The sequence below is a fragment of the Anabrus simplex genome, chromosome X (genome assembly GCF_040414725.1).
Source record: "Anabrus simplex isolate iqAnaSimp1 chromosome X, ASM4041472v1, whole genome shotgun sequence".
Lineage (NCBI taxonomy): Eukaryota > Metazoa > Arthropoda > Insecta > Orthoptera > Tettigoniidae > Anabrus > Anabrus simplex.
In genome coordinates this window covers 64,691,047-64,718,948 of record NC_090279.1, presented here as the reverse complement: position 1 = coordinate 64,718,948, position 27,902 = coordinate 64,691,047, and the positions used below count along the sequence as shown (strand labels likewise).

Below are 27,902 nucleotides of genomic sequence, written 5' to 3'. Positions count from 1 at the left end.
TACGGACTCGCTCGCTCTATTAGTGAAGCTGGGTGAATTCCGGGTTCCGTCTTGGTCACAACTATACGTATCTACGTCTGCAGAAACAAATGCCTAAATGCGATATAATAAAAAGTGCCTGTCTGTTAGACTAACCTCCTATGATCAAAGGAGTTCGATCAGATCCATAAAAATCACACGTACGTTGAAATAATACAATCGAAATGAAATGCACACGCTACCAAGGAATCTACAAAATATCATCTACCTAAATGTACGGGGTTCGAGCTTGAGGCCTAGCTCTTAATTACAAGGAAAATTCTCCTACCATAACTAATCTGTTGACTGACGGCCCCCCATATTCCTATCTAAATTTAAATGACATGCTTGAAACAGAATTGGAAAGCTCTGACCTTATGTTATCGATGACATAACGGAGCGGCCCTCCCTGTGGACCACTGAATTTACCACATCATGATCGACTGCGGCGCTGGCATCAGATACTGTTGACCACTTGGAAACATTCTTTCTTGTGTGGCGCCTTCGTACAGCTCCCTCTGTAGTTGGAAGGTGTCCCCTTCGACGTCGCGCTGATCAGGTGCTCCCAACGTTCCTGGATCGATGCCCGTTGTCGTGTTGGCTTCAGCTCCTGGTTGTGGCTTCCTTGCAATGATGATGTCAAACACTCGTTCTGACTTGATACTGGGGTAACTGAAAATAAATTCATATATTACAGACTGTCCACACTCGATGCCTGTTTCCCCTACTGTCGTGTCTCACACGTCACATTGACCAAGTCTCGTTCAGAGTTTTAAACCTGGTACACAGTTTCTTCACTACTTTAGGTCACTGTTATTTCACCCTTTTACTCGGACAACATGTCGTTTTGAATTACATTCCTGAGCCACTTTTAATTCTAGCAGTTCGTCAGTCATATCTTGACCTCACAGAAATATGAAGCTCCTAGTTCATTAGTCTCTTATAAGCAGTACCTCATCTCCCCCTAGCATATTCTCACAGGTAAAATCTTAAATTCAGCTGAATATTCAAGTTGATTACTTACTTCCTCGCAGATATAGCAGTACAAGTAGTCTGTGCAGCTCGAAGACAAAGCGTTCTCAGTACCAACACGCAGTATGACGACTCGTTCACGCGGCCTTCTGGTCCAAGAATGAGCCTGATATGCCAGGCGGCCTTATTTTATAATCCCGTATAGCGTCATCACGCCGCTTGATCGCGTGCAAGATATGCGCGCCCGCGAAGTTTTTCCCGCACAAATTACATCATGTGCTCTATTTAACGAATGCATTTATGAATGCAGCCCTAATGCATATCAAGATAAAGCTGAAATTATGCAGGTTGCAATTCTTGTCTCAAAACCAATGCAACTCTTCTGTAACCAAAGATATTAATTTAATTCTTTCTTCCCTCCTAATATAAGTTTTGCCGGGATCTGGGAAGCGTCCCCAATCTTCATCAAGAGGCTTGGCTTGGGACATAACTCCTTTTAATGAGTTTCTGGAGATTTCTCATAATGACGCTCTAGCTCACTTCACACAAGAACGCGTCTTCTGGACTCCTTTATGACATATCTGTAAGACAATGGCTTCGTGGGTGGCCTTGTGTGATACAATATCCAATACTAAAGTTAATACAATTGTCCCATGAACCGTATGGTTCAATATTTTTATTTCCTTACTTCTTTATTCTACTTTTCTTATTTCTTACTGACAGCCTTCCGAAGATACTAAGGAGGAAATATTGATAGAGGAACAAACTGATGATCAGCTGTTGCCATACATCAAAGAAGAAACAAAGTACGTATACTACAAGTCCTATACAATATGGAATATGTTGTACCTATTCACAGTTGTGTTCAGTAGTGGTTGGTTTATCTCCAAAAGTGGCCATTTTCATCAGTTCAATCCTGTCTCTACAAGGTTACATTTAAACACTAATATGTGAACATTGTATTGGTTAAAATTATCTAAAATATTCAGGAACTTTAAGATCATTTTTAATGTTCCATCATGTACTCGTAGTAGTTTTATTCACTATATATCTACAAAAAGAATCTCTGGTAAAGCTAGATATTTTTGAAGTGTATTTGTTTACAATACCTTTAAGCAACCATGAAAAAGTGTTCTTTCTTTCACTTTCTCTGCATCATTTGTTCATCACATTCGTATCATCTGAAATGCTATCTGAAGCTATTGCTTCCAGATATTCTGAGTAGTATTTTTATACGTTCATGCCAACAGTGACACACAGAAAAAGCGATATTTGTAGATTAAAAATTAAATCTACTAATTCGAAATAAAGTTTTATGTTCAATGTAAACAATAAATATTTAAAACTAACACAATCTGTTTCATTAATCAATATAATGATGGCTGAGTTCAATTATGTGATGACTCAAAGAATGTCATTTTGAAATTATTTGGTTAGATTCCTTTTTTCTGAACATTTCTGTTCTCTTGTGTGTTAAGTCAGATTCCTCCATTTGTGGACGCCAAAGCAGATAATGTGTTGTAGAAATGAAACTTTGAAGTCAGTTATACTACATCTTCGGTATCATAGTTTTCAAATAAAACTTGTGCATTGTTGTAAGCGTAAAAAAATTGTGCTATTGAATTTATGTTCATTCCAGTGATGTGGTCACACTTTCTGATTCATTTTAGTGTTCATTGTCAATCAGGTGCTTCTAGTGTGTTGATTGCAAACATACTTACACAATTAGTATTAACTAATAAAATGGAAAGGTAAAGTGGAGTTTTAAATTTGTGCAGGTTGCCTAAACAAATTCAGAATTCTTCAAGTAAGTGAATTTATTATCTCATAAAAGTAGATAAATAGGCGGTACATTATTGCTTCACGTCTGTAGGTTTACCCTCAAAGTGCCCTACACGTGATCCCCGGGTGGTGCTAAGAAAGCAATAACTGTGGTTGCTGGACCTATCTTTTTAAAGATCCTCCAGCAATGGCAGAAGTATTTCATGGAAATGGCTCTTCTCAGAGCTACCAGACAAGAAACATCGGACCTTTCATCCATGTTTTCGTGCTTAATGTAGTTAGCATCAGCAGTGCAAAATGTGACAACCTATCCAAAGCTATCCTGGATAATAAGATAGACTTGTGGCTATACAGGAAACCCATACAACCAATGAAGAAGAGTTTCGGATAAGGGGCCTCATTAATGGTTTCACAGCTCTTGGTGCAACATATCACAGTGCACATGGTATAGCTACTTATGTTCATAATAATATCCAAGATGCCTCAATGCTCTTTCAAAACGAAGACGAAGACATCCATTGTGTTGCTGTGCGAGTGGCACATGTTACTACTTTTAACATTTATAAACCCCCAAACGCACAGTGGTCAGGTACCGTACTCCCGACTGCTCAACACCCTGCAGTTTATATAGGCAACAGCCATCATGAACTATGGAAGTACTCGAATGACAATGAATGTGTAAAGAAACTCGTAGAATAGACAGAAATGAACAATCTCCATCTGATTTTTGACCCAAAAGATCTTGGTACTTTCCAGTCAGCTGCATGAAATAGGGATTTCAATCCTGACTTGTGATTTCTTAGCTGCAATGATGCAGGACAGCCCTTACATACCAGTCGTAAAGTGTTAAGACATTTTCCCCACAGTCAACATGGCCCCATTGTAGTGGACATTGGCATCAAAATTCCTGTTGTACGGTCAATACCACATGCTCGGAGGAACTTCAGAAAAGCAAATTGGTCAACATTCACCACTGAACTGGATAAATGTGTTCGGTGGATTGCTCCCAAGCACAATTACAAGCGTTTCGTAGATGCAGTTATGATGGCGGCTAAGAAGAGTATGCCATAGAAAAGAATACATCCCTGGTTGGAATGTAGAGACTGATGCACTCTATAACGAATATCTGCATACTTATGATGAAGACATAGCTGATGAACTTCTTTCCAGCATGGATACTACCCGGAGAGAACGGTGGATTGAGACACTGGAGAATATCGACCTAATTCATTCCAGTAGAAGATCTTGTGGGCACCGCAGAAAACTTGGAGGAAGGACACCTTTGGTGAAGCAACAGCCTGGAGTTACTCCGGATGAAGTAGCATCTCACATCGTCACAACTTCCCAAACTCCATCAGATAAGAAACATACCAAATACATACGGCGCCAGCTCCAAACTCTGGAATCAAGAACACCACGCACATCAAGGTATTCACAACCGCTTACGGTGCAAGACATCAATGCTGCTCTCAAAGACGTTAAACTAAGTACAGCTCCAATTTTGATGACATTCATCCAGAATTTCGCATTCATTTAGGGAAGAATGCAAGAAGTTGGCTGTTAAGGTTTTTACCCACCTTCTACAGAACAGACAACTCCCAGTAGAATTCAAACGAAGGAAAGTGATTTCCATCTTGAAACCAGGTAAGCCTGCCAATGACCCAAGCAATTATAGACCAGTTGCCCTTCTTTTTGAGAGGCTATTCCACAACAGAATCAGCGCAACTATTTTTCAGCATATTACAGTTGCTCAAGCTGGATTCAGGCCAAATCGCAGCTGCTGCGATCAAGTGCTTTCACTGACATTCCACATGGAAGCAGGTTTCCAGAAACAACTCAAGACCTCAGCTGTATTCATTGATCTTACAGCAGCATTTGACGCAGTCTGGAGGGAAGGATTAATTTACAAGCTTCTCCGAATTGCACCCCGTAGGACAATCGTGCATGTTATAAGCAATATGTTCAATGACAGAAAATTTCGAGTGTGTATGGGAAATAGTATGAGTAGAGAAAGGAAGCTCAAAAATGGTTTACCTCAAGGATCGGTACTGTTGCCACTACTGTTCAATTTGTATATCTCCGATCTCCCAGAATGATCATCGCAAACATTTTGTTATGCTGATATCATAACACTAGCCACTCAAAATCGATACCTTAGTGTGACAGAAGAAGTGCTACAAAGAGACCTGATTTCACTTGAAACGTACTTCAAGAAATGGCAACTGTGTCCTCACTCTAAGAAAACAGAAGTGTCATGTTTTCACATGAATAATCACCAAGCTGGCATTAAATTTCACATACGTTTTTGTCACCAAGAACTTCGGCATAGCAGCTATCCCAAATATTTGTGGATTACACTTGATCGCACACTATCTTACAAACAACATCTTATGAATCTGTCAAAAATGCTCAAAACACGTAATATTATCCTTCAGAAATTGTATGGCTCAAGTTGGGGTCCATCAGCAAAGACTTTATGATCTGCTTTGGGACTGGTATTCTCGTGTGGTGAGTACTGTGCACCAGTTTGGCTGGATAGCCCATATACAAGACTAATTGATACTCAACTGAATGTTAGCTTGCGGTTAATATCTGGTACTATCCAGTCCACATCCCTTTATTGGCTCCCAATTCTGTCAGGTATAATGCCACCTGTTTTTAAAAGATAAAATGCTCCCATCCGAGAGTTCAGGAAGTTAGAAATGAACCCTCAACTGCCTGTTTTGGATGATATTCCTGTTCTCAAGGTAACGAGGTTGGAGTCACCACATCCAACTTTGCATGATGCTGTCGCATTGACTGATGGGAATTTTCACCCTTTAGAAGAATGGAGAAGTCGCTGGAAAGTTGCCACAGACAGTTCCTTACACAACATCTTTTCTGGTGAACGTCACCTTCCGCGCAAGATTTGGACCGCTGAATTGGGTGAGAAGAAATCATGGACGACGCAGGGATGCCCTTTATAAGTGGAAATATATCTCATCACCAGAGTGCGACTTTGGTGCATCTCGGCAGATGATCCCCATATTGTAAGTGAATGTACACGACATTCCTACACAGGTAGCCCGAGTGACTTTTTGGAACCAACAGAGGAAGCTATGCAGTCGATCACTCAACTGGACATTCTGGTATAAAACATGTTTCTTGTCTGTGTATATTTGTAAATACTATATATATTAGTATGTATGTATCTAACTTGTTGCCCTATGCTAATAATAATAATAATAATAATAATAATAATAATAATAATAATAATAATAATAATAATAGGTAAATAACGTAGTGATATAATATTCTTTCAAAATTGTAATTATTGTCACTGACCTTACAAAGTACCACGAGTGTATGTCCTGTTTTCAAACATTTAACAATAGTGTTTTTGAACTATAGTTGTGACATTGCTAATTAATTTTTTGCTGTCACACCTTTGTTGGTTACTGTGTGAAGTGATCTTTGATAATCCATGGGAAATGATTGTATAGTCTCGGATTGGTGCTCTTAACCAAGCCCTTGTATCAGCTGGTCATGCGATGGCTAGTCATAGCCTAAGGTTTGACTTCAAACCAGATTTGTGATGGAAACTATGAATTCTGAATGGTTTATTTGATTTTGTGAGTGGTTAGAGTCTTCTCGGCTCTTATGTGATGCACTGACTTGTTCCTACTGTACTTTCACAACTAGTGGCAAGAAATATTCATGTCGGTCCTCAGAACTACCAAGTACCAGCGCACACTCTCTGTTTCTTTGTCATTCATGTGTAACAGGACACAGTAGGCTACGTTAAAGAACAATCTTGTATTATGACCACCAGTAAAAATGTTGCTTATAAATCCTTTTCACACACAAAATCATATTTCTATTTTTGATGGAGTATAAATTAGCTTTCTACTTTCTAAACATATTTTGTGCAGAGACCAGCAAAGCGACATGCATTTTATGTGTCTTCTTTTTTCTTGGCATATATGTCAGAGGACAGTCCATTGTTTACGTAGCTTAGTCCATTTTACATCATAGATTTTAGATGCTTCTGAAGGATTCAGTCGACCAGATCTTATCTGCTACTTCCCACTTTATTTTATATCTCACCTCAGGCGCTATTGTTTCCTCACTCTCATTTCAGCAGTCTACAAATATCATGCTGCAACTTAAATGACTTCCTTTAAAATGTCTAAACTATTTGCCATGCCAGTTGGGTATTGAATTACATAAGAAAAGATTTTAAGATTCATAAAATTTCCTAATTGCTGACTTGTGGAAATACACGTATTTCTGAGGTTACCAATTAGTGATGAGATTACCTTCCATTTGTGGAGAGACACATCACCCTGAGCTAAATAGTGATGAGGCTTACTTCCGTTTGTGTAGAGACACATGGTCCTGAACTAACCACTTAGTTATGTGGCTTCCTTCCAGGCTTAGGGCGTTGAGTGTCACATGGCCCTGAGCTGACCACTTTGTGCCACACCTCCAGGGTCTTCATATTTATAGACTTGATTGGGGTGAAAATAACAAATTGATTATTCTGATCGTCTGCTATCTATGATGGATGTGTGCAGAAATATGAATTGCAAAATTCCATTCATGCTAGAATGAACTGACGGGCTCCCCTCTTGGTGGTAATCATAGAATTTCACCGGAAATATGAACTGTCACTCCTAATTAATACAGCTAATCCTGAAATTTTTATTTTGTTGAGTTATATATTTTTCTTTATAATGCGTTTATAGGAGTCACATAAACACTAAATCCAAAAGCGTTTAGCCATTCAAACACTATTTTGTGAAAATAAGTTTTTATATATATTGCACATAGGCATTAGGGTAGAAAATTTGAACATACAATAAACTAATTTGAATGTTAGGATGTGTAAAATATCCATTGCATTTCATCGACTTTCTGTGTAATAGTCTGAGTTTCCCAATGTATCGTCCTCTACACGCAACAAATGCCCAAACCAGTGCACACGACTTTCCCCAATTTTCTTCTGGATCGGTGCAATGCCAGAACGTTTTCTAATAACATCATTTGAAATGTGATCTCGTCTAGTTATGCCAGCCTTCCATCTAAGCAACTTCCTATCCATGATGCTTAGTTGGCGTTCTACCTCTAGAGCTGGGCAGTATTCGTTGCCGTAGAAAACGACAGGATGGATATCGATAGGGCAGATATCAGTTCGATAGAACTTAGTTTAGAGATGACCCTTCGTCCAAAGTTCGGACGGGCGCCTGTTGTCATTCTCCACTTCAGTCAGGCTTTGTATATCCTTAAGTTGACTTCATCAGTAAGTCGGCCATAATCATAGATTGTGGAGCCAATATACTTAAATACCTCTACTCGTGCTATATCTTCAACGTCAACATGCATGGTTCCAACTTCTCGACGATGTAATGCAATGTATTCTGTCTTGTTCTTGTTGAGGCGCGGGGCTTATTGCGCTAGTCGATTGTTCCGGTCTTCTGTTTGATGCTGCAGGTCTAGCTTATTCTCTTCAGCCAAATGATATAATTTGCTTAGAGAAGTGTCCATGGTATTGGACTGCGCAGGATTGTGGTAATTATGTCCATCACAAGAATGAGCTGCAGTGCTGATAAGCCGGGGCCTTGATGGACTCCTACAGTTATGCGGAAGTCATCAGACGCTCCTGCGGCAGCTTGAACACAACTCATTTGTTCTTTGTAGAGCAATTATACCCTCTCAGCAAGGTGCTCTGGAATGCCATGTACTTGTAGGGCTGACTGATTAGGTCATGAAGTACCCGATGGAAGGGCTTCTAAGGGTCCAGAAATTTGTGATGAAGCCTCTTACTCTTTTCACAGTGTTTCTCAGTAACAGTCCGGCAGCATGGGATCTCTTATTGCGCCACAATTTTACACAAAGCCAGCTTGGCTTGTTGTATGTTTGTCTAAATCGCTAATCCTTTTGTCGAAGATTTGTTCTAAGTCTCTCATTGCGAGGCTCGGAAGTATGTTCGGGCCGTGATTAGAAAAATCGGCAGGGCTTCCCTTATTTCTGAATTGATACTCCGTCGCTAGTCTGTTTGTTTTTGACGTTCTTTGATGATATGGTTGAAAAGCTTGCTTTAGCGACACTGTTGCATCCCCCCATTGAGAGAAACAAAACTCTGCTGGAAGATAATCGGGACAGATGGCTTCCCCTGGTTTCATTTCCTTCAGCATAGTCTGGACTTTAGTGACGCCATTTTCCTACGTTGGACCTTCAACAGAGGAGGTGATTAGGATTGGTAGATACGGAAATTCCATGATTGAGATGTTGTCAAAATAGTTTCACCAGTGTACTCGCGCTTCCCGCCTGTCCAGTAGCAAATCGTCTGTTTCCTCATTGATGCCGTAAAAACGTTGGACAACTGACGTTTTGCGATGGCTCGATTGACTAGCCGTTAAAAATTCCGCTCGAATTCGCGCATGTCATGTTTCACATATAGACCTGCCTACCGGTTTGATTTTGTTGCGGCAAATACCTCCTTCATTTTACGAGTGGCTGCCTTGTAGGCATTCCAACGAGCAAGAAACTCGTGGTACAGCTGCTTCTTCAACCGTACTGCATATTTAACATCTTCATTCCTAGGCCATATGTCATGTTTAATCCTTCGTTGACGTCGCCCTGACTTAATTGTTCCGGGAATAGAGCGAAAGGCGTCTTTCAGTTTATTCCGGCTCGCTTCAACTATGGTGATTTGTGACTCTGTAACTTTTGCAACGACGTTAGTCTCCTTCTTCAGGGGCAACCATTTGATCCCTATATGTGTATTTCCTGTGAAGTATTGGGCTCTTGGTGACTTTATCCACAGCTTAGATGACTGGTCGTTGTTGCATCGCAAGGATTTAATAAGGGGCAACTGTTATCTCTAGAACATCTTCAAGATTTCACCCCCTCACAAGGATGTAGTCAATGCGAATTGGATGGGAGCCACTGTAGTACAGAGTAGATGAATATTTTTCTTTTTGAACCGTGTGTTTGCGATGATCAGTTTCTGCATAATCGCGAATTTGTTGGGCATCGTCGTTCTTTTCTCCATGTCCATGAACGCCATGGACTGTTACTTTTTTTTCTTCTTTCCTCGGTCCGACACGTCCATTCAGATCAGCGGCAGCGGTCTTCTTATCAGGCAGTGCCCAGAACGCATCTTTGGTTTTCATGCGCACGTCAGTTTGTGGAGCGTTGCGCTGAAAAATTGGAATTTCCTTCTCTCCCCAATGCGGACGAGTTACATCAAGCGATTGTTAAATTTTGCACCTCGGAGACTGAACCGTCAAATTTAGCTGATATGACAATATCAACACCATGAGCTGTTCTTCGGTTTCTGTTGTACACCAGTTAGTAACCACACCTCTTTTCACATGACTTTTCTCTATTCCATCTTATTTTCCGCACCTCTCAGATGCCTACAAGCCTTCTCTCAAGTGCAGTGGCTTATTCGCTGCTTCACCCAGGCATAATTCAATGATGGGATACAAAATGGGGGTACTAGCATGGTTAGCCGTCACAGCCCGTGCGACGGTAACCCTAGCATACTTTTCATGCTGACTGGGCACTGGCAATGCGCGTCCCTTTCAGGGGCTGCACTAACCTTGGCTCCGATACCATGAGACATATTTCTGTAATGATGCAACGGTATTATTTTACGGCCGGCTTGTCTTGAAGCATTTAAGGGCTCATGACGGAAGGTAGTAACGCAGCTGCGGACATGGAGAACAGATGCCTTTTGCAGCCACTCCTCTAGAGAAGAAACGCTACCCTCTTTTCTGCATTATCTTCCAGAAATTTAGTGTACCTCTTCCGCCATCTGGTCCCTAGTGAACGTCTCCATCTCCGCCAAAGTTGCCATTAAAGACTTTGTACATGTTTGGTACGCGAGAGCTTTTATATTTTGCTCATGTTCATCGGCAGGCCAGCGGGGAACCCGTATCCGTCACCTGGGAAGCGCCACGTGTTACAGCAATATAGCTGGTTCATGTAGAATATTTATCAATGCAGAATGAAACATTATTTTACTGAAAACTAATTGCGAACCTGATAAATTACTTGTCACAGGAATCACGTATTCGCGTAAAGAAGAAGGGTTACAGGCTTTTGCAACTTTGCTTGGTGTGATATGCCACAGAACGCATGACATACTATCCAGTCACAATTAAGTATTTATTTATTTTCCACCTAGTCGATACAATGATTGTTTAAGGCAATTTTTAATGGTCAAAAGTGGTACATGTTTCGTATATTATCAACATCTTCAGCCACATAACACTGTTTAGATAAAAAATATATACAATTGACTAAGTAATGCTTTAGAGGAAGTGTCCTTAAAATTGACATAAGATTGACAAGATTAAAACAAACAAATAACTCAAGAGAAAATATATGAATTATTTCTACAATAGAAAGCAGTCGTCAAGGAAACACTTGTACAATATTCCATAGAGAAATTGTCCTAATAAATATTATTTTCTTAATAATTCATGAAAAAAGATCAATTCATAAATTAAAAGTTATACAATTTATAAGTAATTATCGAAATGAAGAAATCCTGATATCACAGTGCGGCTCCTATTATTAATGTAGATGAAAATATAACTAATTCCTAGTTGTCAAATCTTATTAAGCCTGCTTTCCTTTGGAACAGTAACTCCTATCATTCTTTCACAGTTTTGCGCCGGGTGTAATATTGATGATGCGTTCTTCCTTGCTCTTGCACCTGAGGAGGTGGAGGAGCGGGGGATATAGGTGTGTCAAGAACTTCCTTGCTGTCACCTATAGCTTCAACTGAGGAGGAATAAGTTGTAGGGCTATCTGTAGGTGGAGAAATTCCAATTCTTTTTTCGTGATCCTTCTCAAGCATTTTCAAATATACTAGAATTTGATAATATAATGGATTTTTATATTCTACAGCCTCATTAAGGTTATCATTTTTCTTTACAAGTTGGTCTAGATGAATGTACAGGTCTTCATATGTGTTCATTAAGCTGCCCTTTTTTAACTTTTTTATGATGGTCAGGTCTTGTTCTATGTTGGTAAATTTATGACCTGTGGCAGTCATGTGTGATCCCATTGCTGAGAATCTTCTATGTTTTTCAGCATTCACATGTTCCATATATCTAACTTTAAAATTGCGGCCAGATTGTCCTATGTATGTATTCTTACATTCAAAGCATGTGAGTTTATATATTCCGGAATAAAAAAATTTATCTTTTTCCGAGAGATTTATTGTATCATAGTTGAAAATACTATGTTTCATGTTGTTATTGGTGGAAAATGCAATTCTGAAATTTTTTCTCTTAAATAAATTTGTTATTACATGAATGTTTGGATTATTATATGTGAACTTGATATATTTTTCAGTTTTACTAGGTTCGACTGCTAATTTAGATTGTTGCTTCTCCGAAAATTTATTAATTATTTTATCAATCATGTTATTGTTGAAACCATTCAAGAGGGCTTATTGTCGGATAAACAACAGTTCTTTATTCCTTTCAGATTTGGATAAAGGAATACTAAACGCTCTGTTAACGTAACTATAATATGCTGATCTTTTCTGTGCCTCAGGGTGTAACGAGTTGTTCTTGATAGTGGTCAGTGTGAAAGTGGGTTTTTTGTGTATTTTGAAAGAAAATCCTTTTTCTTCTCTTGTTGTGACTATGTCCAGAAAATTCAGTGATTTTTCAACTTCTTCTTCTAAAGTGAATTTTATATTGGAATCCAAATTATTCAATATATTTAAAACTTTATTGCTATCGGTGAGTCTGTTATCTATTATAGCGTAAACATCGTCCACATAACGTGTCCAAAAATCCAAACCCTCTATTTGATTAATAATTTTCGTGTGTTCCAAATAGTCTAAGTATATATTAGCCAATATTCCTGATGCTGGGGCTCCCATTGAGAGTCCTTTTTGTCGGTAAATTTTATTATTAAACGTAAAATAATTTTGATTTAACACGAATTTTAAAACATTAATAAAATCTTCAATTTCTGGTATGCTTACTAATTTGTTCTTCGTTAAATTCTTCTTAATGATTCTGATAGTGTCTTCTATTGGAATGTTTGTATACATGTTGGTTCTGTCAAACGAACATGTCGTGTGAGATGATCCAAGTTTAAAATCTTTAACTAGATTGCAAAAATCCACTGAGTTTTTGATAGGTGTTTTACAATGAAATACGTATTTTCTTGATAAGAAATTATGTATAAATCTAGAAGTTTTATAAATGGGGCTATTTTTGAAATTTATGATAGGTCTAATCGGTTCTCCCTGTTTATGTAATTTCGGTAGTGCTCTCGCAGTCGGGAGTCTAGGGTTCATATTTATTAATGTTTGCACATCATGTTCATTAAACAAGAAAGACGTGCTTTTTAATAGTTTTTTAAGATCCCTCTGAATACGTGATGTCGGGTCTTTATCAACTGTACTAAACGAATTGTTATTAAAAATGTTTCTGTTCTTTCAATATAAACATTTCCATCTAGAGCTACAACTGTTCCTCCTTTATCTGCTTTTGTGATAATTAAGTTATTTAGTTTGATTTTTTGTTTTAAGTTATTAACCGCCTTGTTGGTGCCTCGAAGTGATTGTAAACCTTTTACTAAAATAGGAATTTTCTTCTTAGCTTCATACCTTACGTCATTCTGTAAGTCTACAGGTAGATTCTGTATTGCTGTTTCTGTTTCAGCTAATGTGGTGATTAAATCATAACTTTGGTTTGAACTTGGCCAATTGAAATTAGGGCCTTGACTTAAAATAGAGGTTTCTCCTTCATTAAATTCTATCTCAGACAAGTTTTTAATTGGAGGTGGATAAACACTATCATCAAACGTAACATTAGGAACTAACTTTCTTTCTTCTCTATTAGATGCTAAATTTTTCAACTTAATTAATTTATTATCCATAATTTCTTGTTTCATTTTAAGTGTGTTCTCCATTTTTTCGTTGATATGTTTCTGGAAAGAATCCCATTCCAGAGGAAGCAAGTTCAGTGGTGCTGAGAGGTGCGCAAAGTACATTTTCTCATTAAGAAGTTTCTTTCTTTTATACGTAATTGAATTTCTCTTTTTAACCATATTTTATTGACCTTCATTTGAGTAAACTTATGATGATTAGAATATGTAGTTTTTCTTTGGGCACTTTTTAGAAAACTGGGAGTCAAATTATTTTTAAGGCATTCCTTCAAAAACACTATATCTTTTGTCACTTTAGCTATTTTCATCTTTAAGTTGAGGTAGGTGTTAGCTTCTTTGCTTGCCTGGTTGGCATTAGGATAACATAAAATCAGCTTCATGGTCCGTATCGCACTTCAATAGATTCACAATTAAGTATTTATTTATTATCCACTTAGTCGATACAATGATTGCTTAAGGCATCATAAAACAGTTAAAAAAGGGCAGCTTAATGAACACATATGAAGACCTGTACATTCATCTAGACCAACTTGTAAAGAAAAATGATAACCTTAATGAGGCTGTAGAATATAAAAATCCATTATATTATCAAATTCTAGTATATTTGAAAATGCTTGAGAAGGATCACGAAAAAAGAATTGGAATTTCTCCACCTACAGATAGCCCTACAACTTATTCCTCCTCAGTTGAAGCTATAGGTGACAGCAAGGAAGTTCTTGACACACCTATATCCCCCGCTCCTCCACCTCCTCAGGTGCAAGAGCAAGGAAGAACGCATCATCAATATTACACCCGGCGCAAAACTGTGAAAGAATGATAGGAGTTACTGTTCCAAAGGAAAGCAGGCTTAATAAGATTTGACAACTAGGAATTAGTTATATTTTCATCTACATTAATAATAAGAGCCGCACTGTGATATCAGGATTTCTTCATTTCGATAATTACTTATAAATTGTACAATTTTTAATTTATGAATTGATCTTTTTTCATGAATTATTAAGAAAAGAATATTTATTAGGACAATTTCTCTATGGATATTGTACAAGTGTTTCCTTGACGACTGCTTTCTATTGTAGAAATAATTCATATATTTTCTCTTGAGTTATTTGTTTGTTTTAATCTTGTCAATCTTATGTTAATTTTAAGGACACTTCCTCTAAAGCATTACTTAGTCAATTGTATATATTTTTCAACTAAACAGTGTTATGTGGCTGAAGATGTTGATAATATACGAAACATGTACCACTTTTGACCATTAAAAATTGCCTTAAGCAATCATTGTATCGACTAGGTGGAAAATAAATAAATACTTAATTGTGAATCTATTGAAGTGCGATACGGACCATGAAGCTGATTTTATGTAATACTATCCAGTGTCGTATTTTCTGCCCCCTGTTGTCTAGTGGTGTCAACATCAATATCTTGTTTGATGATCAAGAGATTTAGTCTGTCATATCTGGAATCAATGACCCCCTTTCATTTGTCCACTTATTTTCTCCAAAGAGTGCAGTAACAATGCATGTTCGAACCTCCCATTACTTTGCTTGTGAGCCAGTCATGCATTCGACTGGGCCATGTGAATTCAGTTCATACAGCATGAATTGGAAAGTACCAGTTCATGTTACGATATATTTTAGCCTGCGTGATCGATTTTCCCATGTGGCAGTTTTAAGCGGATCTCACCTTCAACCAAGAAATTTGCATTTCCCGCCCTTCTTCCGTAGAATATGTAGAACTACTCTGTCGTGGGGAGACAGGCTCAGAATTGGATGCTATCCAACTATGTTATGAATCCACAAAAAATAATCACGTTGCCCGTGATCTTTTGAAATAAATAGAATAATATTCCTTCTTTCACATAGCAGCAATATCCACTACGGTGCAATTCAACGTCTTGTCATCTCGAATTTTGGCTCAAGCCTTGAATTTCATGCTCCTTCTATCCGTATTGTTAAAGTAATACGTGTAAGAATAATCAAGGGCATGATAGGTTGCGTTAGGTTTCAAAATCAGAATATTAGAACATTGTAATAAAACGCTACCACCAATGCCATATTCTGTGTTGCCTTCATAATGTCTTTAACAGCAGTGTCTTGAGGACAAAAGACAGTATCAATGCTAGCGGGAGAGCCGTCGTATACTTGTTATATTTCAGCTTTTCCAGGATTTCATCAGGATTAGTGGCTTCCGTGTTAAATACAGGAATTAAGACGTAGACTGATGTAGTACACGGTAGTAAGTATGAACGTCCTTGTATAAACCTACCGTCCTATATATAGGTTGGCTATGTTTGATTGCACATCAAAGATACATATTTCGGAAAAGCGACACAGTGACATAATAAAATGGTATAGTGATATGATAACAATGCACAAATACAATATGTATATTTGTGTGACAAAATAACATTCATAAAAGATTAGCCATGTTTCAACAGATCTTGCTGAATGTCGACAAACGTTCTCAACTTTATTAATATCTACAACACAGATATTTTCTCAAACAACCTCAAGAACAAGGTCCTTTACAAAAATTATTACTTGCCTGCGACAAAGCGCAGAGTGCTTCAACAAGATCAAAACTCCAAAGCATATGCCGTTCTTTATGTAGGAGAACAGACTACGGATTTCGATAGAATTATATGTGCTGGATTAAAGAGCTTGTACGAGTATTTACCCTTTTAGGCAGGACCACTTCTCATGCTTTCTTCAAATGAGGTCTATTAACTTGTACATTTCTAAACCGTGACAAGTTTCTTGCGCGTGATATCGTGATTAAGAAAAGACGCTACATATTCTCGTAACAAGTGAGAGCTTTTGAAATTTAACCTCAGATGATGTTTACTCTCAGGAATGTAATATTTATGAGTAACGAGCTCTCTGCACTGGATATCAGTGATTGGAATGTCCAGTAGCAAATCCCCTGTGTGAGAGTTGTAGTGGATTTGGCTGTTGAACTATTGGTCACATGGTTTTAATTTGTCACTGTAGATCGAGACCCGAGGTGAGCTATAGAGATCATCAACCTCCGGACGGCGGATCATCTAGTTTTAGGTGTAGTGTGTGCAGTGAAGTCCTGGCTAGGAAGTTGGACCTATTGCGACATGTGAAGAGACACAAGGAAAATCGACTCCTCAAGTGCAACTCATTCACAAGCAAAGGCAGTCTGACCGTTCATATCCGAACCAATACAGGCGAGAAGCCATACAGATGCAATGTCTGTGGCGAATCATTCACAAAGAGAAGTAAACTAACCGAACATACGCGGACCCATACAGGCGAGAACCCATACAGGTGCAATGTCTGTGGTAAATCATTCACATTGAAAGGTAGTCTGACCGATCATATGCTGACCCATACAGGCGAGAAGCAATACAGGTGCAATGTGTGTGGCAAATCATTCGCACAGAAAGTCAACCTGACTGATCATATGCGGACCCATACAGGCGAGAAGCCATACAGCTGCAATGTCTGTGGCAAATCATTCATACAGAGAGGTAAACTAACCGAACATATGCGGACCCATACAGGCGAGAAGCCAAACAGGTGCAATGTCTGCGACAAATCATTCGCACTGAAAGTCAACCTGACTGATCAAATGCGGACCCATACAGGCGAGAAGCCATACAGCTGCAATGTCTGTGGCAAATCATTCATACAGAGAGGTAAACTAACCGAACATATGCGGACCCATACAGGCGAGAAGCCAAACAGGTGCAATGTCTGCGACAAATCATTCGCACTGAAAGTCAACCTGACTGTTCATATGCGGACCCATACAGGCGAGAAGCGATACAGGTGCAATGTCTGTGGCAAATCATTCATACAGAGAGGTAAACTAACCGAACATATGCAGACCCATACAGGCGATAAGCCATACGGCTGCAATGTGTGTAGCAAATCATTCACAACGAAAGCCAGTCTGATCGATCATATGTGGACCCATACAGGCGAGAAGGCATACAGTTGCAATCTCTGTGGCAAATCATTCACTTAGAAAGGCATTCTAACCGGTCATATGCGGACCCATACAGGCGAGAAGCCATACAGTTGCAATCTCTGTGGCAAATCATTCACTCAGAAAGGCATTCTAACCGGTCATATGCGGAGCCATACAGGGGCGAAGCCATACATCTGCAATGTCTGTGGCAAATCATTCATAAAGAGAGAGAAACTAACCGAACACATGCGGACCCATACAGGCGAGAAGCCAAACAGGTGCAATGTCTGCGACAAATCATTCGCACAGAAATCAACCTGACTGTTCAAATGCGGACCCATACAGGCGAGAAGCCATACAGCTGCAATGTCTGTGGCAAATCATTCATACAGAGAGGTAAACTAACCGAACATATGCGGACCCATATAGGCGATAAGCCATTCGGCTGCAATGTGTGTAGCAAATCATTCACAACGAAAGCCAGTCTGATCGAGCATATGCGGACCCATACAGGCGAGAAGCCATACAGTTGCAATGTCTGTGGCAAATCATTCATACAGAGAGGTAAACTAACCGAACACATGCGGACCCATACAGGCGAGAAGCCATACAGCTGCAATGTGTGTAGCACATCATTCACTACGAAAGCCAGTCTGACCGTTCATATGCGGACCCATAGACACGAGAAGCCATACAGGTGCAATGTCTGTGGCTTATGATTCACTACCGATCATATGTGGACTCATACAGGCGAGATGCCATGCAGGTGCAATGTCTGTGTCAAATCATTCATAAAGAGATGCCAACTTACCGAACATATGCGGATACATACAGGCGAGTCATAAAGAGAGAGGCAAACTAACCGAACATATGCGGACCCATACAGGCGAGAAACCTTACAGCTGCAATGTCTGTGGCAAATCATTCACAAGGAAAGGCAGTCTGGCTGATCATATGCGGACCCATACAGGCGAGAAGCCAAATAGCTGCTGTGTCTGTGGCAAATCATTCCCAAAAAAGGCAGTCTGATCTAACTGTTCATATGCGGACACAAACAGAAGAGAAGCCATACTGTTACAAAGTTTATTCCACGGAAGCACAACTTGTAGGATTCCAGGAAGATATAACAGATATCCTGGATTCAGGAGGCCAATTGGTCTGTATCGCGACTGACCTGTGTAAGGCGTTTGATAGGGTAGATCATGGGAGACTACTGGCCAAAATGTGTTCAATTGGACTAGATAAAGGAGTGTCTGAATGGGTGGCTCTGCTTTTAGAAAATAGAACTCAGAGAATTAGAGTAGGTGAAGCTTTATCCTGCCCTGTAAAAATTAAGAGGGGAATTCCTCAAGGCAGTGTTATCGGACCTTTATGTTTTCTTATATATATCAATGATATGTGTAAAGAAGTGGAATCAGAGATAAGGCTTTTCGCAGATGATGTTATTCTGTACAGACTAATAAATAAGTTTCAAGATTGTGAGCAACTGCAAAATGATCTCTATAATGTTGTCGGGTTGTTGCATTTTCAGATTAAAGCTCGCAAATGAGCTGTTTTAATTCAGTAATGGCTACTATACCCCACCCATATCCAATCCCTCCTTCAACGCTAACGCCCCTTCCTCCCCAACATCAATAACCGAACCACCGCCGTCTCAATCTATATATGTAGGAATGAGACGCAGTGAACCGAACTGCCCAACCTTACCCCCACCACTACCACGTGCAAGGGTTTGACAGCGGCATAGGTCCTACCCTTCCGAGGGCCCGGCTCAGACTGAATACTTTTGCCCTCCACTGGGCGCGCTGTTGTACATCACGTCATTCACCCTAAGCCCACGTGACGAATACGGCAGCTCCTATTGGTAGAAACATCTCCCGATTGCTATTAGTCGATTTGAGTTTGACAACTTGGACCGCGTGGGACGACCACTTTTTTGACGTTTGTGACATTTTGCTTTACTTTGATTTGTATGCGCATATCTGTTATCTTCGTTTGCGTGTTTGAAGGAAAAGTACAAGATATTTGAGGTAAGCATCCTTACTGTTCTTGTTTTAATCTCCTGAGGCCAGAACATGAAAACATACCACACCAAGGCAAATGAATTTCGGACAATTTGAAACATAAGTGCGCCCAGTATCCAGTATTCGGGAGATAGTAGGTTCGAACCCCACTATCGGCAGCCCTGAAAATGGTTTTCTGTGGTTTCCCATTTTCACACCAGGCAAATGCTGGGGCTGTACCTTAAATAAGGCCATGGCTGCTTCCTTCCCATTCCTAGGCCTTTCCTGTCCCATCATCGCCATTAGACCTATCTGTGTCGGTGCAACGTAAAGCAACTAGCCTTATCATAGTTGTCCCTCTGTGGGTAGGGCCAGTAGAATAACAGCCACAGCATCCTCTGCCTGCTGTAAGAGACGACTAAAAGGGGTCCCGTGTGGGCTCTGCACTTGGGAGCTTGGGTAGGCGACCACGGAGCCCTTAATTGAATATTGGCACTGCTTCCACTTACTTGTGCCAGGCTCCACACTTTCATCTATCCTATCTGATCTACCTCGATCACGACCTGTTCTTTTCTGCCCCGGATTGTATTATGTATGGAGGCCTAGGGAGTCTTATTTTCCGTCCATGGCCCTGGTCCTCCTTAGCTGATACCATCATTTTTCCTAGTGTCAGCCCCCTTCCATTTCTTCTCTCCGATTACTAATATATATAGGGGATGGTTGCCTAGTTGTACTTTCTCTTAAAACAATGAACTAGATTTTAGGCCCTTTTAATCAACAAGCATCATCATCTTAAGCAAGGAGATTGGTGGTGAGGGCAAGATGTTTGGTGGCCATGACATATACTAGGAACTGTCCCATCAATCGCCTTACTGCAGGCGAAAGGAAAAACCATTCTCAGGACAGCCAGTGGTAGGGGAACAGCCCGTTCCTGTGTCCGAAATGCAGAGGTGTAGAAACACGGTGGAACCATAGCCACCCCTCCTCTGCTTGGTTGGCCGGTTGGAGTGCATGCTGTCAGACCACAGATCAGCCTACTCTGCAACCACCAACATAGATTTCTGCCTTCGATATACAGTAGGTACAAATGGAACTGTCTGAAGTGAGGTTCCACTGTCTTCAACTGGCATTTCGTCTAGGTCACAGCAAAGTCCCTTGCACACCATAATGTTGTGGAAGTAGCAGCATATTGTTCATAATACTGTACTAAATTAGCAAGCAATTCCTCAGACATAGCTCTTAATAGGTGGAGCTATGTTGTGACTTGGCATGGGAATGTTTTGCTGGATCAGCTGCCATATTATTGTATGTAGATCCTGACGCTACATATTTCTCTAAATTTATTAGAAATCCTCTCCTGCGGATGGACTGAAAGGAAGCATTATTTGTACCTCCTGCATGTTGTAAGAGGGAGCAATCACAGAATCTGTAAGCTCTCTCTTGTCTTTTAAACCCTCAAATATATTCATGATTCCATCCTTTTCCATGTAGCAGAAAAATTTTGATATATCCTACTGTCACATAAAATAGAACATTTTTTATTGTAAATAGTGTAGGTTAATGAATACAAGGGATGCATACAATTTTGTAGCTTGACATTGTTTTTCATCTAAATGCAGATGACTGATTGAATGATATGTTGTGTTTTGGTGCCGTATGTAGGAACAGAGTATGTGCTATCATGTCTTGGTTTCTTCAAACACTACTCTGCCAGAGATTTGCCGTCCTCTAGTAGATGCAAAAGAAGTACAAATCTCAATATTTTTCAGTGTGTGGCCCTAGGTGCCTCTTTTGACAGACTGAAAGATGTATCATCTAGTAAGTTCCTTGGGAAAATACTAATGGTGTTGCTGAAAACTTTTGCAATGTCAGTGCAACGTTAAACTGCAATAAGAGAGAAAAGTATTATGTTGTACCTTGTCAGTTCCAGTCTTTATTTCATAAATGAATGATCTTGTATTTGTGTTCTATTGAATAGTTTCCTGGCTGATGAATATTAATTGATGATTAACACTGCTGAATATAATGTCATGAGATTATGATATACTATGATCACTAAAACTTTTGTTCAAATTTCTACACAATTTTATACCTGTAACACTGTGGATAGTAGGTAGAATATAGCTCCATAAATCAAAAGATCATGTTTCATTTCAATTTACCTTTGAATCCTACAAACTCCCTCCTTAGCATATGAGTTTCCTTTCACCATTATGGTTCCTGTGCATGGTTTTCTTTCTTACATTGTATTTATATTTTATTTCCTGCATAAGTGGCATATCTTGATACTATTGACTGTTACAGTTGGCTTAAGTAGTGTTAAAGAGGACTGATGTACGAGGGGATGTTAGTGTCTATTTCTGTCATAGGTCTTAATCTGAGATAAGTTTTGCCAATCCCACTCACCTTCAGGTCACTTCCTTCCTCCCTTTGTGAGTGAGCTTCCTTTTTCCTCAGCAGAAACAAACAAAAGCAGCACAGGCAAGGCCAGTCACTCCGATCCTTGAAGGCTTTGTGAATTAATACAAATAAAATATAGCTCCATAATTGAAATAATTATAATAAGCAGCACAAGTAGTAAGCTTCTTTTCTCCAGCAAAAAAATTATTATTAATAATAATAATAATAATAATAATAATAAAGCACAGGCCAACCTCCAGGTGTATTGTTGTTCAGAATGCAGTATTTCAGAAAAAGGTAACAGAAAGAAGGAAAGAAAGAAAAGGAAATGAAAGAAAAATATAAGAGAAATAAAAAAGTAAAAATATATTTAATATAATATTTAAGAGTGGAGGGGGGACGAGAACCTGGGGACCCTCCGCGCGCTAAACTATTTAAATCACCCGTCCGGTAATTTTAGTTCAGCCCTGTTTACACTAGAGGCGCTGGTGTGCAATTCCTGGCGATCTTTGCGCAGCCGTTTCGTACAGAATTGAAAAATAACGTTGAGAGTCATCTCTTACTCATTCTCTTTGACCACGTGTAAAGCCCACTAGAGCAGGACTGTATTGATAGTTGATAGTTAGAAATATAACGGGACATTGCACCCAGTGCTGTTTTCAAGAAGTGTCGTGTACTCTGGAGTTGTCACTGGTAATTCATCCTTTCCTAAATTCAGCCCGTTCTACTGACTGATACAAATCAAATCCGTTCTTTAAGTGTTTGTTTTAAGTGATTACACTGAATTAAAATATCTGGTTTTGTCTCTAGGTGTGAGGTATGTGTTACATAAGACGCGTATTAGCCATTTGTACAGCCTATTCCGTTAATTTATTGTGCTACAGATTTTCTTCATTGAGAAATTGTGATTTCTATCATTTACACTGTGTCCACAATCTCTATTGTCGGTAAGGTTCAAGTTCTATAATTTACTTTTGCGAAAATTATACATCTCATTTGGGAGCAGTAAGAAGTTAATACTAATCTTTCTCAGTTTCAGCATTCTACATATTTTTAACATTTAATATTTTTAATTTTCTTAAATTTTATTTCTACTTAAGCATTAAAACTGTATACGCATATAACTGGCATTCTTTTTGAAAACTCCTGGCCTTTGTGTCACAAGTGCCAGCAAATCTGTTCCTCGTGTGTTGTAGCAATATAACGTAACTTACCTTACCTATCAACATTTTTTGGAGTGAAGAATATTTCTGAAGGGCTACGCAGGTGAAGAATCGCAGATATTAGTTTCAGAAAAAAATTACAATATGTAGTGCATAATTTTAATTATTGTTTTGCTGTGTTATTTACCTATGTTTGCAATTTAATAGTGACGCTGTGAATGTTGAGTTGTTCTTTACACTGTAGGCTGCGACATATGGTAGTAGGGTTCCAAATTTTGAGAAGTTTCCGTTTAGGATATCATATGAAGAATTCTTGTTATGGTTATCAGTGTTGTTATAGAGATTCTTCTGCATAGTATCAGTCATAGAAAACTTGAGGTCCAATAGGTATGATCACAATATTAACAGTCATGTAAAATTTTGAGTCTTTTTGGTATGTTCATAATATTGACGGCATGTAAAATTTCAAGCATAATGCTTAGTCTGTTGACTGATAACCTAAGTAGCAATGACAGCAATAAGGTAATATATTTCTCTGGCCTATGTTTTAGTGTAAAATCATTGGAAGTAATCAAGAACCCCAGTACCTTCTAACTACTTCAGTTGCAGTGTGAAATGGACCTGCAAGTAAAAATCAAAGAGGAACCAGCCTGGCTTGAAAGAACAACAAATGCATCACTTGTAAGTCTCATGGCAAATAACTTTATAGAGGCCAGAATTTAACCCTTAGTAGCTGAATAACTTTGGCAGGGGCATAGTTTACTATGTGCTTCCCCAATATTAACCCCAGCAGTCTCCATTTGCTACATGGACATCTAGGAAAAGTATGTCTCTCTTTTGTTTCTTTGTCTGGGAGTATGTGATAATGTGCTACGCAAGGCAGCCAACTCTTAGGAAGTACAAACAACAGTATTTATATACATCTATAGGTCCAACTAGTGACAGAAACTTTGTTCATGGGGCAAGGAAAGGGGTTCTGGTGGCACATGCCCACAGATTATGGTCGCCAAGTGGACAATTGGCCTCTAGCATTTACTAGGGAGATGGCAGTGCATGCTATGTTTGATAGTGGCAAAAAGCTGAATTAAAGTTGTGGACTTGATAGTGAAGGAACCTTGGTTATGTCCAGCTACCAATGAAGTTGTGACAGGCAGCGTTTCAAGATCGAGGCATCAGGACAATTCATGAGCTATGTACCCATCAAATGACTGTTTATTGTTTATTGATTACCTCTGGCGTTTATTGAAATGGATTTCTGTAGGTTGTATGGTTATGTCTTTATTCTCCATGGTTTGATAATGGTATCGTTGTGGGATTGACATCATCTCCTATCATACATTATCCAATTTTAGTGCTAGTAGCTGCTGAACTGAAGTACAATTGTGGGTGCTGGATTTAATTCGGTTATGGCCAGTAGGACTTTGAATCTCATTGTGAACATATTTTTCCACCAAAAGAAATTCCAGATAAGATTTTCATCATTTAAACTTCTTTACAATGTTACTAATGTTGGGTGATCTCATAGTAAAACTCTGCCTTGGCGGAGAAGCTGTGAAATAATTTTGGAGAAGAAGCGACTTATTGTCATCATCTTTCCTTGCTCTGTCTGTTGCTACTGTAAACACAGTCCATTGTAATCTTCTGAATGTGTGGCTTACAGTTCAGTCTCTCTTCATCTGATAGCTTACAGGTGATGTGATAACATTCTACTTTCATGTTGGGGAGTGTAATTTGGGTCCATTCTAGAGGTATTTGATGAAGCTGAATATCCCAGCACACGTCTGTAGTTATACTGGCATAAAAGTGAATTCCTGCACATCATTCTTGCACCTCAGAGTCTTTGAAAACCTTGAGAGTTGGAAGAGGGATATTCAATGAATAATTGTGACTCGGCAGCAAAAATATACTCCCAACACTGTGAACTGCTAATTTATAGATGTGATATTGTCCAGGAGTTGCTTAAAGGTGAAATTCTGCTGCTTATGCACACTGTTCTCTGAATAAATGTTTGCTGGTTGAGTTCTAAATTATAGACACTACAGAAGAGAACGGTGTCTGAACATATCTGAGATGCGAGTGCACTGCTATTCAAGATCTATACTCTTGACACTTCTTGTTATGTTCTATTCTTGGGTATATAGAAAAAAACAATAGCTGTCATCAACAACGGAATTCAAGAACTACAATGTGACCCTACAAATATATTTCAAAACAAAATAAAACAACCGATCCAGCAAACAGACTTTATTCTCACAGAACAAGAAAAAGAAAGCCTCACTATCAAAAAATCCTCAACTCCCCACAGTAAGAGCCATCCCCAAAATACACAAAAGCTCATGTCGCATTATACCAATAGTAAATTATGATGTGCCAATTTACAATTTAAGCTAAGAACTGAAAAAATCATAAAAGAGAAAATCTCACTTAAAGAAGACAGACAAATTAAAACCAGCCTAGAACTAATCAACCCCTTCCCGCCCGAAAGCACCCCACTGTTCACTTTGCCTTACGGTCCATATTGCCCGAAAACACCCAGCTGCATTATCTGCATACGTGTGCAATCTATGCAATAGTTTTGTATTTTTTGGTAGTGAATTGTTTATTAGGCATTGATGAACATGCAGTACAATATACTAGCCTTAGGAAATAAAAGAAGAGTGAGAATTTGTCTTGAAGTTGTCTAGGCAACGGACTTGAACTTCCGCGAGTGTTGGTCAGCTGTTTAGTTCGTAAACATGACGGGATTGAATACTGCGGATATTGAGACTGAGCTGAATAACGGCATAAGAAATGACTCAAAATTGTTGAGCAGGGGCGGAGGTAAATTTTTAGTGAGTAAATAACATATCAACAAAGATAATTTTACTGATAACTGTGATATAAGTGAAAACGGATATCTAGATATCGGACCTGATGATGATGCGGCTGCAATTCCGGTAACACAAACATTTTGTTTCATTACTCAATGATTATATGGATTATGTTGAACCTATCAATAATTTCAAAAGAGTATTATGAGAAATAGGTTATATTTTTACATATGTTAGGCGGAGACTATCTATTCAGTGACATTACCGATTGCGTATATATCAATGCAGCAATCAAACAGGCGCATTTCAGTAAAATAGAAACAGAAAGGGAAGACACTTGCTAGAGGAAATGAAAGTTGATATACAAGGTCACCATTACACTTCCAGAATCTCATCTTTATTGGCTTAGGGGGATTTAGACAACATGAGAATATGACAAATACAGCCTACCTCAGTGTTGAGTATCTCCAGCATGGGTGGGGATTTGAACCGACACTCTTATGACTCAACGAATAGAGAAAAGGACATGATGGTATGTTAAATGTTGTAAATGATGGCATGTTTTCTAATATTATTGAAAAAGAAACGGTGTGCTCTGCTTGAATGTTTCCTAATTAATACCTTGAAACCTGGGGATAAGCAGAGCAAAAATGTGGGTGGTAAAGGGTTAAAGATACCCTTTGACATCACTAACATGTACACCAACGTAACAATAGATGAATCCATTAAAATTATCGAAAATCTTCATAAAGAAAATACTACACTGCAGGAAACCAAAGAAATAATTAGCCTCATTAGAACAATGCTACACCAAAATTGCTTTGCATTCACTGACAAGATCTATTGCCACAAAGAAGGGTTAGCCATGGGCTCACCATTATAAGGTATAATAGCAAACATTTTTTGAATAACTTTGAAAACATCTTCTGAACGTATCAGCATTCAAAAGGAATATTATACTGGAGCAGGTATGTAGACGACATCATGTGCATATGATAATGACTTCACTAATGCACACCAGTTATTAAACACACTAAATTATTTACAAAATTCCACCAGCTTCACAATGGAGCAAGAATCTAATAAGAAAATAACACCACAATCAGCAGGAATAATGGAAACCTGTCTTACAAAGTGTACAGAAAGCCCACTCAGGTGTTGCATGCTATTGACGAGTCTAACCATGCATACACACTAAAAATAGCAGGATTGAATACAATGATACACAGAGCTGTTTCCATACCAATGAGCACAATGAATTTCAATGAAGAGGCACGAATTGTTAAACAGATCGTGAAAGAAGACAACCACCCTCCAGGCACAGAAGATAAAATATGAAACAAACAAAAGAAAAGTCCCTGGAAAACCACCACACTTGGTTCTCAACTACATTAATGATAACACATAAAAAGTAGGTTATATCTTTAGGAAACAGGGTTTTAATTAACCTTTAGGATGAACAACACACTGCAGAGACACATCAGCAAGTGCACCTAAACAAAAAAGACCCTTTCTCAAAGTCACGAGTCTATGAACTCAAGTGCCAAGAACTTAACTGCAATGCCACCTATATAGGTCAGACAAAACAAAATTTCCACACAAGATTCAAAGAACACAATAAACGATCAGATATAATCAGCATTCAGCCTTTGGGGAGCACATATACGACAGTTCACACGATTTCACAGACATCAACACAGATGTAAAAATTTGACACATTGAAAATAAAATCAAATCTTCGAATATGAGGGAAGCAATCGAGATCTACATCGCAAAAAGTGCTAACGTAACCAACTTAAATGACCATACACACTTAAAAAATTCCCCGCACATCGCTCTACTCACATAATATCTGGACCATACTTACTCATTAAATTGGCATTTATCACAATAATATCCTATACATA

At 38.8% G+C, this 27,902-nt stretch overlaps 1 pseudogene; it reads left to right on the top strand.

Annotated features, from left to right (window-relative positions):
- Positions 1-27,902, top strand: part of LOC137503277 (zinc finger protein ZFP2-like) — a 69,419-nt pseudogene that overhangs the window by 22,114 nt on the left and 19,403 nt on the right.